This window comes from Podarcis tiliguerta (assembly GCF_965153285.1).
Source record: "Podarcis tiliguerta genome assembly, chromosome: 6".
Lineage (NCBI taxonomy): Eukaryota > Metazoa > Chordata > Lepidosauria > Squamata > Lacertidae > Podarcis > Podarcis tiliguerta.
Window position 1 is genome coordinate 67,192,202 of NC_139539.1, and position 9,249 is coordinate 67,201,450.

Genomic DNA, 9,249 nt, shown 5'->3' on the forward strand with positions numbered 1-9,249 from the left:
TCAGACAAAGAGACTTATTTAACAAAAATTCTCATGTCCTACCATGCCAGCAGGTTCAACTGAGGTGTTTCTAATACTTCCCAAATCTAAAAGGGCCCTGAATGTCAGAGGGCCGAACTACACATTACATAGAAGTACTTTTTGGAAAAGTAACTGCATTGGAAGGGAGAAATGGTTTGGATCAGGGCCATGGTGCTGTGAAAGGGATCTAACCTTTTAAGCCATCAACTTATCCCCTCCTGGGGGTGCAGAGGCATGTAAGCCCCACCCTGCATGATCGATCACATGACACTGCACGCACACACTATTTGAATTGTGATGACCATTGTGGCGTTTGTACAGAGCCCCCAGTTGTCTCACGGACTATTGACCTGTACACCACTAATCCGCTGACACTAACCAGGTCCTCCCCGGTAAAATCACTTCAGCCTCAGTCAGGTTCTCAATTAATAAAGGTGTATTTTATTAACAAACAAACTTTTACGGCATTCCAAACGTTGTTGCTCTTTACTTTCTTAGTCTTATTTTCCGCTCTCTATCTCTTCTACCTCCCCTCACTCAAGAACCCATTGCCCTAACTGTCTCTCTATTGCCAGCGGCCTACCAACTGCTTCTCCAACTGCCTTTCCTAACAAGCCAATCCACTAAAACCAAAAAACTACCCACCAACAGCTCCCAACAACAACTCAAACCTCGGGCTAAGCCCTTTTATACACAGGTAGGCTCCGCCTCCATCTTTCCTATTGGTCTATATTTTTAACCCTATCTCTCCCCCCCTGTTCCAACATTTTCTAAATGAACAGGCAAACGCCACAACCATCAACTCTGGAGGTGGACGGCCCCCTCAAATATTTTATTGGGGAGGAGGCCAAAGGGACCACAGACCCTAAGAGTTGGCTGCTGTGTCCCGTCCAAAGCTAATATCAGATTCTGGCAGTGATCTGGAAACTAATAGCAGCAGAAACAATCACCAAAATCAGTGACAGGTTTTTGAGAGGGGTTGGGGATCAGATACCCTTTTTATGTCCAAGTGCCTACATTCTCTTTCTCTCTCTTTCTTAGCCTAAGTGGCAGTTTCAGGTTTTCCTTTCTATCCAGATATTTCTACGACATGCCCATACATAAGCCCAAGGCACCACTTTAACTCGCTCCTGCTACTGTATCTTCCAGTCCCAGATCCAAACTGTCCCTGTCTACTTCTCCTAAAATTACTATGCTGCAAAATACCACGGCAGTTGAATTTCTCTACAATTGAGGCAACTCGTGAGGCTGTTAATCTGTGGACCCTTTTTGAGTTTTGTAAATAGATGTTGTTGGTTGTCATTTTCAGGGCCTCTATCATTCTGACTGGTTTCCAGAGCCATAAAGTTATGGGCAGTTGCTTTGTCTCATTATCTCTTGGAAAAATACAGGGTCTGCCTTTTTCCCCTTCTTCTTCTTATTGCTCCACTAACTTCTCCAAACATTCATTTCACTTTCAAGAAGACAGAGACAACTGAAACCATGCAGAACCTATATTAACAAAAACAAGAGAATTCCAGCAAAGTTCTAAGCGCTAAAATAAACAAAACCCAAATAGGTTCAACTGCTAGGATTTTATTTTCCCTTCTCATTTTTCAGTTTTATATTGAAGAATTTAATAAGAAAAGCAGAGGGGATGGGGTAAAGACACGATTCCTGTGAAGTAACCCATTCAGACTAATCCTAGAAAAATACTTTTAAGAAGACAATGAGAGCTCCCTTGGATCAGACCAAAGGCCCACATACAGACATGAGGACAGAGGCATTCTGCCTATTGGTGCAGACCCTCCAAATGTCCCTGCTTTCCAGGAATGGCCCTGATTTAGAGAAGCCACCCCAGTTTCTGATTTGATACCGGAATGTACAATTTTTCCTTATGATGTCCCTATTTTCACTGGAGAAATGTTAGAGGGTATGGAATTATCTGACCCCCGAGCCGTCTGAAGGCAATCCTATATAGGGAAGTTTTTTTAATGTTTAATGTTTCATTATGTTTTTATATATGTTGGAAGCTGCCCAGAGTGGCTGGGGTAGCCCAGTAAGATGTGTGGGGTATAAACAGCAAAATTATCATTATGGAATGGAATGTCCCTATTTTCATTGGAGAAATGTTGGAGGGTAGGCTAGTAAGTCCCAGCACGAGCTGGTATTCAGTGACATATCGCCTTCAGTACTGGAGGAACTACAGAGCCTTCACATCTATGGCAGTCAATGACAGCCTTATTCTCAAGGAGTCTGTCTAACCCCATTTTAAAGCTATCAGAGTTGAGGGACATTCCTACATTCTGAGGTAGCAAACTCTGTGCACTGTATGAAGAAATACTTCTTTTCGTGTGTGCTGAATCTCCCAGCATTCATTGCATCCCCTCCGCCAACATTTCTCAGATGGGAATACATACATCCTATTCTACCCTCCAACATTTCTCTGGTGAAAATAGGGACATCAAGAAGCAGGAACTTCCAGGATGAGATCAGAAACTGGGACAGCTTCTGTAAATCTGGGACTGTCCCTGGAATATCTTGGAGAGTCTGGATGACCCAAGGATCAAAAACCTTTCCTTACGCACTTTCTCCACACACCATGTATATTTTCATGCACCTTTAGGATGTCTCCTCTTACCTGACTTTATTCCTTAGCTAAAAAGCCCCAAATATTGTAAACACAAAGGAATTCTTCCCACCACTTGATCTTTTGGGTTGCCCTTTGACCGGCTCTACAATACCCTTTATGAAGGTTGGGGACACGGTACCCATGTATGCCCAGTTTTCCATAGATCGGTATAAAAGTAATTTGATATTGGTGTTTTTGTCTTAAAGGTGTAGTGTGTGGCCGTATTGCCACTGTTGGCCTCCTCCTTTTCCCTATTCCCGCTGATGGCAGCTGAGGCAACAGCATGAATACAAATTGAATCTCTGCACCATCGTGAGGGCGAGTCTGGATATAGAATGGCTCTCTGGATTGGGCTATATCCTCCCCATTGGTTTTCAGAGAGTTTAAAAATGAGCACTATGAGAGAAAAGCATATAGAGGAACAGGCCATCACAACTTTAAAGAGACTGCACTAATTAATATTATCTGAGGAGATGGAAATCCATGTTCAGATCAGTTGCTTTAAACTTACAGCACCATATCTGAGCTTCTTTCTTTCTTTTTTAAAGAGGGAAATGTATAATAACCCATGTGAATGATATTCTGGGCTGAGGGTACGCTATAATTTCAAAATAATTGCACATAAGCCTGGAATCTGAGCCGTGTATCTCTCTCAAAAGTGGAAATTTTATCCACTGCATGTGGACATTTATTAAAAATTAAACAGTGATAAATAATTCACAAGTCGCAAATCTGAATGAAGTTTCACAGTTTGGGAGGAATCTTAAGTAGCTTTTAATTATATGATTAACTGTTTCTTCCCTTCACCCCCCCCCCCACCAAGGGCTGAAACCATAGCTGCCTAGCCAATTATCACACGGATGTGTTTGTACTGTATCCACCTTCGCGTTGAAGCTCAAACTCCACCTTCTCTCCGCTAAGGGCAAGCTCCTGACTATTACTTATAGCATATGGTAGCATTTTATTTCATATTTCTATTTATAAATACTTTATTATTACTTACAAAACAAACTTGCACATTACACTGCAGCTTCGCTGGTTCCCAGCTATGCAATAACACTGAGCATTCTTGCATTGCGCTTGCCTCAGCAAAACACCCAGGTACGGCAGCCATTACTATAATTATAGCCTTTTATTATATCTCCATGTGTTAATTATTAAAAAAATAAAACATGTTATAAAATCTTAATTCCTTATTATCTTTTTACAGCTAACAGCTAGAGGAGCGTAATGAACTTTTCATTTTCACTCCCAGCAATCTTATTGCATATTATAGCCGGAGCAAATATTATGCTTATGCTGAATGGACAATATTTGTCAGGCTATTTGGAAGGCTTTAAGTCTGTTGCAAAGGAAGCTAGGTTTCAACCAGGAACATGGCCTGCTATGATGCTATGAAGGCCCTAGGAGCTGATCCAGTGTGACCCATTTCCACATATATCAGTTCCTCCCTAAGTCACACAGAGCCAAGGAACACATTTTAAAACAACAAATGCTACAGCCCTTCCTGAAAAGTACCACATATGACTGCAGGGGGGAAGAATGGTACATTTGAAAACACATTCTCTTGACGTAGGAAGAAAAAAAATGTCAAGGAGAAGACATTTTTCCAACTCTACATGCACAGTACATAGAAGTACAGTGGTACCTCAGGTTAAGTACTTGATTCATTCCAGAGGTCCGTTCTTAACCTGAAACTGTTCTTAACCTGAAGCACCACTTTAGCTAATGGGGCCTCCCGCTGCTGCCGTGCCGCCAGAGCACGATTTCTGTTCTCATCCTGAAGCAAAGGTTTTAACCCAAGGTACTATTTCTGGGTTAGCAGAGTCTGTAGCCTGAAGTGTATGTAACCTGAAGCGAATGTAACCCGAGGTACCACTGTACAGTGGACGCTCAGGTTGCGAACACGATCTGTGTGGGAAGCACGTTCGCAACCCACAGTGTCCGCAATTCACAGCAGCGCATCTGCGCACCTGCTGGTTGCGACTCGGCGCGTCTGCGCAAAGTGCAATTTAGCGCTTCTGCGCATGCGTGACTGCTGAATCCCAGAAGTAACCCATTCCGGTACTTCTGGGTTTTGGCAGTCCACAACCCGAAAAAACGCAACCTGAAGCATCTGTAACCCGAGGTATGACTGTAGTCAAAATGTCAAATATGGATTTCCCCCTCAAGTATCAAATGCAGTTATAAAATTAAACAGGCTCGGGGTGGCTGTACTGTTTGCGGGGAGCTGCATGTGAAGTATAGTTTCAGCCTCACAGAACAGCCAGATACTATTCCCCCCACCCCACAAGCACAGACTAGAATAAAAATTGCAGAGCTCCACTCAAGGAAGGAGGAAACGAGGAACAGTGAAGCAATACCATACCACTTTAAAGAGTCATGGCTTCCCCCAAAGAACCCTGGGAGCTGTAGTTTGTTAAGGGTGCTGAGAGTTGTTAGGAGCCCCCCCCCTTCCCCTCACAGAGCTACCATTCCTAGAGTTCCCTGGGAAGAGGAGAGATTGTTAAACCACTCTTTGACAGGGCTAGAGGTCTCCTAACAATTCTAAGCACTCTTGTTTTAATTAAAAAAACTTTTAAAAAAACTACAGCTCCCAGGATTCTTTGGGGGAAGCCATGACTATTTAAAGGTGTACTGCACTGCTTGAAATATGCAGTGCCTTCACCATCCTTAGAGCAGACCCAAGACACCATAACTTTCTTTCATTTCAATGGGTCTGCTCCATGCAAGTTTGGATCAACCCATAGTCAGGTTGAACTGAAACTTTCCCTGTGCCTTATGGTTATTGTTTCTCCTCTATGGTGCTCTGAGCACATCAGTGGAAGAACAGGGTAGAAAATCATTAAGCAGCAGCATTGTCATTATCATTCCTGGAAGAAACTGATTTGCTGATGTAACAGGTACCAGCTGGACAGCGGTGCAGACGCACCATCAGGAGAATCAGATTGGTTCTGCTGGTGCAACCATGCAGCCCAGGCCTCTCCACCACCTCCCCTCTCCTCCTCGGGTGACCAAGTGGCATGTATGGGCGCTAACTGGTGATGGGCAACCGCAAGAGTCCTGCTCTCCCTTATTGTGGTTCTTTTTCTTCTCCAAATAGACATATATCCTGTATAATACAGACCCTCCAAGTATCCCTATTTCCAGAGACAGTCCCGGATTTACAGAAGCTGTTCCAGTTTCTGATTTGATTTCAGAATGTCCCACTTTTCCTTAGGACGTCCCTATTTTCATCAGAGAAATGTTGGAGGGCAAGGACTTATGCGACCCTGGAGCCAAGTTTCTATGCAACCTTTAGAGGGCACCTGAAGGCAGCCCTGTATAGTTTTATCTTGTTTTTATATACGTTGGAAGCCACCCAGATGGGCAACCCAGTCAGATGGGCGGGATATAAATAAAAAAAGTGTTGTTGTTGTTGTTGAATAGGACACCCCTATTTTCATTGGAGAATGTTGGAGGGTATGAAAATATAGGCATGGCCTTTGTCAAATAGATTACATGCACTCTTTGCTGGGAGTGAGTCCCACTGAAAATAATGGGGCTTCTAAGCAGAATTGTGTTGTCAGTAGCTTTGTATACAATGCTGTTGAACTACCAACCTTACTGTATGCTTGAGAAACATGGACCACTTACAAACACCATCTCCAGCTCCTTGAAAGATTCCATCAACAGTGTCTCTGAAAAATTTTACACATCACTTGGGAAGACAGACGAACTAATACCAGTGTACTGGAAGAAGCAAAGATCACCAGTGTTGAAGCAATGATTCTTCAACATCAACTTCGTTGGACTGGACATGTTGTGTGGGTGCCTGATTATCACCTTCCAAAGCAACTACTCTATTCCGAACTTAAAAATGGAAAGCGTAATGATGGCAGTCAACAAAAGAGGTTGAAAGACTGTCTCAAGGCAAATTTTTAAAAATGTACTATAAACACCAAGAATTGGAAAACACTTCCTTGCAAGCGCTTCATTTGGAAAACAGCCTTTACCAAAGGTGCCATAGGCTTTGAAGACACTTGAACTCAGGACCCAAGGGAGAAATGTGCTAAGAGAAAGGCACGCTTGGCAAATCCACACCATGATCAACTCCCACCTGGAAACCAATGTTCCCACTGTGGAAGGACGTGTGGATCCAAAATTGGCCTCCATAGTCACTTACAGACTCATTATTAAAACCGTGTTTATGGAAGACAGTCTTACTTGGCTATGAGTGATTGCCGAAGAAGAAGAAGAAGGAGGAGGAGGAGGAGAAGAAGAAGAAGAAGAAGAAGAAGACGAAGAAGATGATACAAAGTTCCTTTTGCTGCAACGGCACAAGCTTTTCTTTTCTTTTTACCGAGGATTGCTGAAGCAACTCCATAGGACCAGGTTATTCACGTCCATTAACATATTGGAGTTAATGACCCCCTCTTGCTGTAGTTTAAGCTCCAGAGACTTTAGCCGAAAGAGTTTGTAGCATGAAGAGCATCGTCCTCTAGAAGAACAGATTGTGGTGTAAACAGCTTGTGATGTATATGGTCTTCTGCCAAAGTGGGAGTCATTGCTTGTCCCCATGTTCTTGTTTGCGTGACCCTCCGCACAAGAATGAAGATATATAGCATTCTGTCTCCCTCGCCAGGTGGGAAGCAGGTGGTGTGCCTCGGCCATATGGGGTGACAGAAGCATCTCTCAATTAATACTTGAAAATGAATAAATAGAATGTTTTAATAAATGTTTCAGTACTTCTAATAGAAAGAAAAAAAAGGCTTTAAGAAGCTATTGTGTCTGGGGCTCTTTTGTTACAGCGGAATTGAAATGACTCCCTTCCATTTGTATTTGTTTTCATGAGCGTTAAGAAGTGCTTTCTGCTCCCCTGTTATTCAGCCTTCATGACAAACATATTCACACTGTTTTTGGCACTGTTCTCGGAGTCATCTTCCTCCTTCTTTGCTGTCATGCTCCTCAGCTTCATTTGCCCACGCTTCAAGTTAATCCAACTGGCCTGTCACATTTTGTCCATAGCATGGCAACGTTACTACATGGAAGATACATCACAGATCTTCATCAACAAAATCGTTGTTGCTGCCACGGCCGGAAGGTGTGAGCATTCTTGTGGAAATTGAAGTAAGGCCCAAAACATGTTACTGTTTGAGGTGGAGCAACAAATGGCACACACAGAGAGAGGGGGGGGGGGCTTCCACAAATAATCCTGGGAACTGTAGTTTGCAAAGGATGCAGAAAGTTGTCAGGAAATTCCTTTTCCCCTAAGAGAGCTGCAATTCCCAGAGATACCTGGGAAGAGGAACTGATTGTTAAACCACTCTGAGGCTTGAAGCTCTGTGAGGGAAATAGAAGTCTCCTAACAACTCTCTGCACCTTTAACACACCAGTGTTCCCAGGGTGTTTTGGGAGATGCCATCACTGTTGAAGTGTATGAATGATTTATACGTACTGTGTGGTTTTGGCCTCAGTTTCTAATTTTTCCAGTCTTAAGTTGTCTTCCACATTTCCACATCAATTTACATTTTTTCAAAGTCCTTCTGAAAATTCTTATTTTATTTATTATTTGTTTATTTTATTTATTATTAAATTTGTATACTGCCCTATAACCGCAGGCCTCAGGGCAGTTCATCAACATTTAAGTGCAAATTTCTCCTAAAATATGCATTTATGTATCCAATTTTGTATACTATACACATTTTTTGCAATGAAATTTCCCCTAAGGTAATGCATATTTGTGTTGTTGTTATTTGTATACTGCCCTATATGCACAGGTCTCTGGGCAGCTCACAAGATTAATTAATATATGAACATTATGTGAATATTAATATATCCTGCTGCTTCCCTTCTCCCCAGCCTCCAGTGCAACTGAAGCTGAAAGAGCAGCACCAGTGAGACGTGTGCAGTGGCAGCAAAGCAGGAAGGTTGCTGGGCAGATGCCCTGGCTTGTCCTGCCTGTTCCTCTGAGGCTCACCTGCCTCCCTCCACTTGCCTGCTGTTCTGTGGTCATGCTGCAGTTCACATGACCGTCTATTGTCAGCCATGAAAACTGCAGCGTGACAACATCCTTACATTTACATGTATATAGGAGGAAAACTGTGGCCCTGGTATAAATCCATTACTCACACCTCATGTCTTCATGGGTGTGGCAGTAAACACTGGAGTGACCTCCAGCAAACACAGCTGCTGCCTAAAATGGAAAATAGGTCTGGGACTCCTTAAACTGTCCCAAGAATTCCCTCCCTGATTTGTATATCAGTAATATACATGAGTGAATCCTTGTGATGCATTTTTGTGTGGGTCAGGGGAAGGACAAAAGTAGTTTGAAAGAAAAGTAGGGAACAATATAAAATATTATTATTATTGAATAAACACACATTTTTGTATCAATTTCCCCACTGAATGAGTCATGATGGATGAAATAAAATGGCAGGGGGCAGCCTGAAGATGTAATGTGAGAGGGGGGAAATTGCTTAGGGAGTATCTGAGATATCACTAGTTGCTAACTCAGAAGCTCCTCTGTTTAGTGTCTAACAAGATATCCTGGTTTGCTCTAACAAGTACTCTGTAGAAACCACCATACCTGTACCTACAGGAGCATTGTCTCATATAGGTCATTTAAAACGGAACTT

At 42.7% G+C, this 9,249-nt stretch overlaps 1 long non-coding RNA gene across 1 annotated transcript; it reads left to right on the plus strand.

The window, feature by feature from the left end:
• The first annotated feature begins 483 nt into the window (after nt 1–483).
• On the plus strand, nt 484–3,355 carry LOC310679632. Its single transcript, XR_014512423.1, has 2 exons — nt 484–718; nt 2,839–3,355. It is a non-coding gene; the product is annotated as an uncharacterized lncRNA (long non-coding RNA).
• The last annotated feature ends 5,894 nt before the right edge of the window (nt 3,356–9,249 follow it).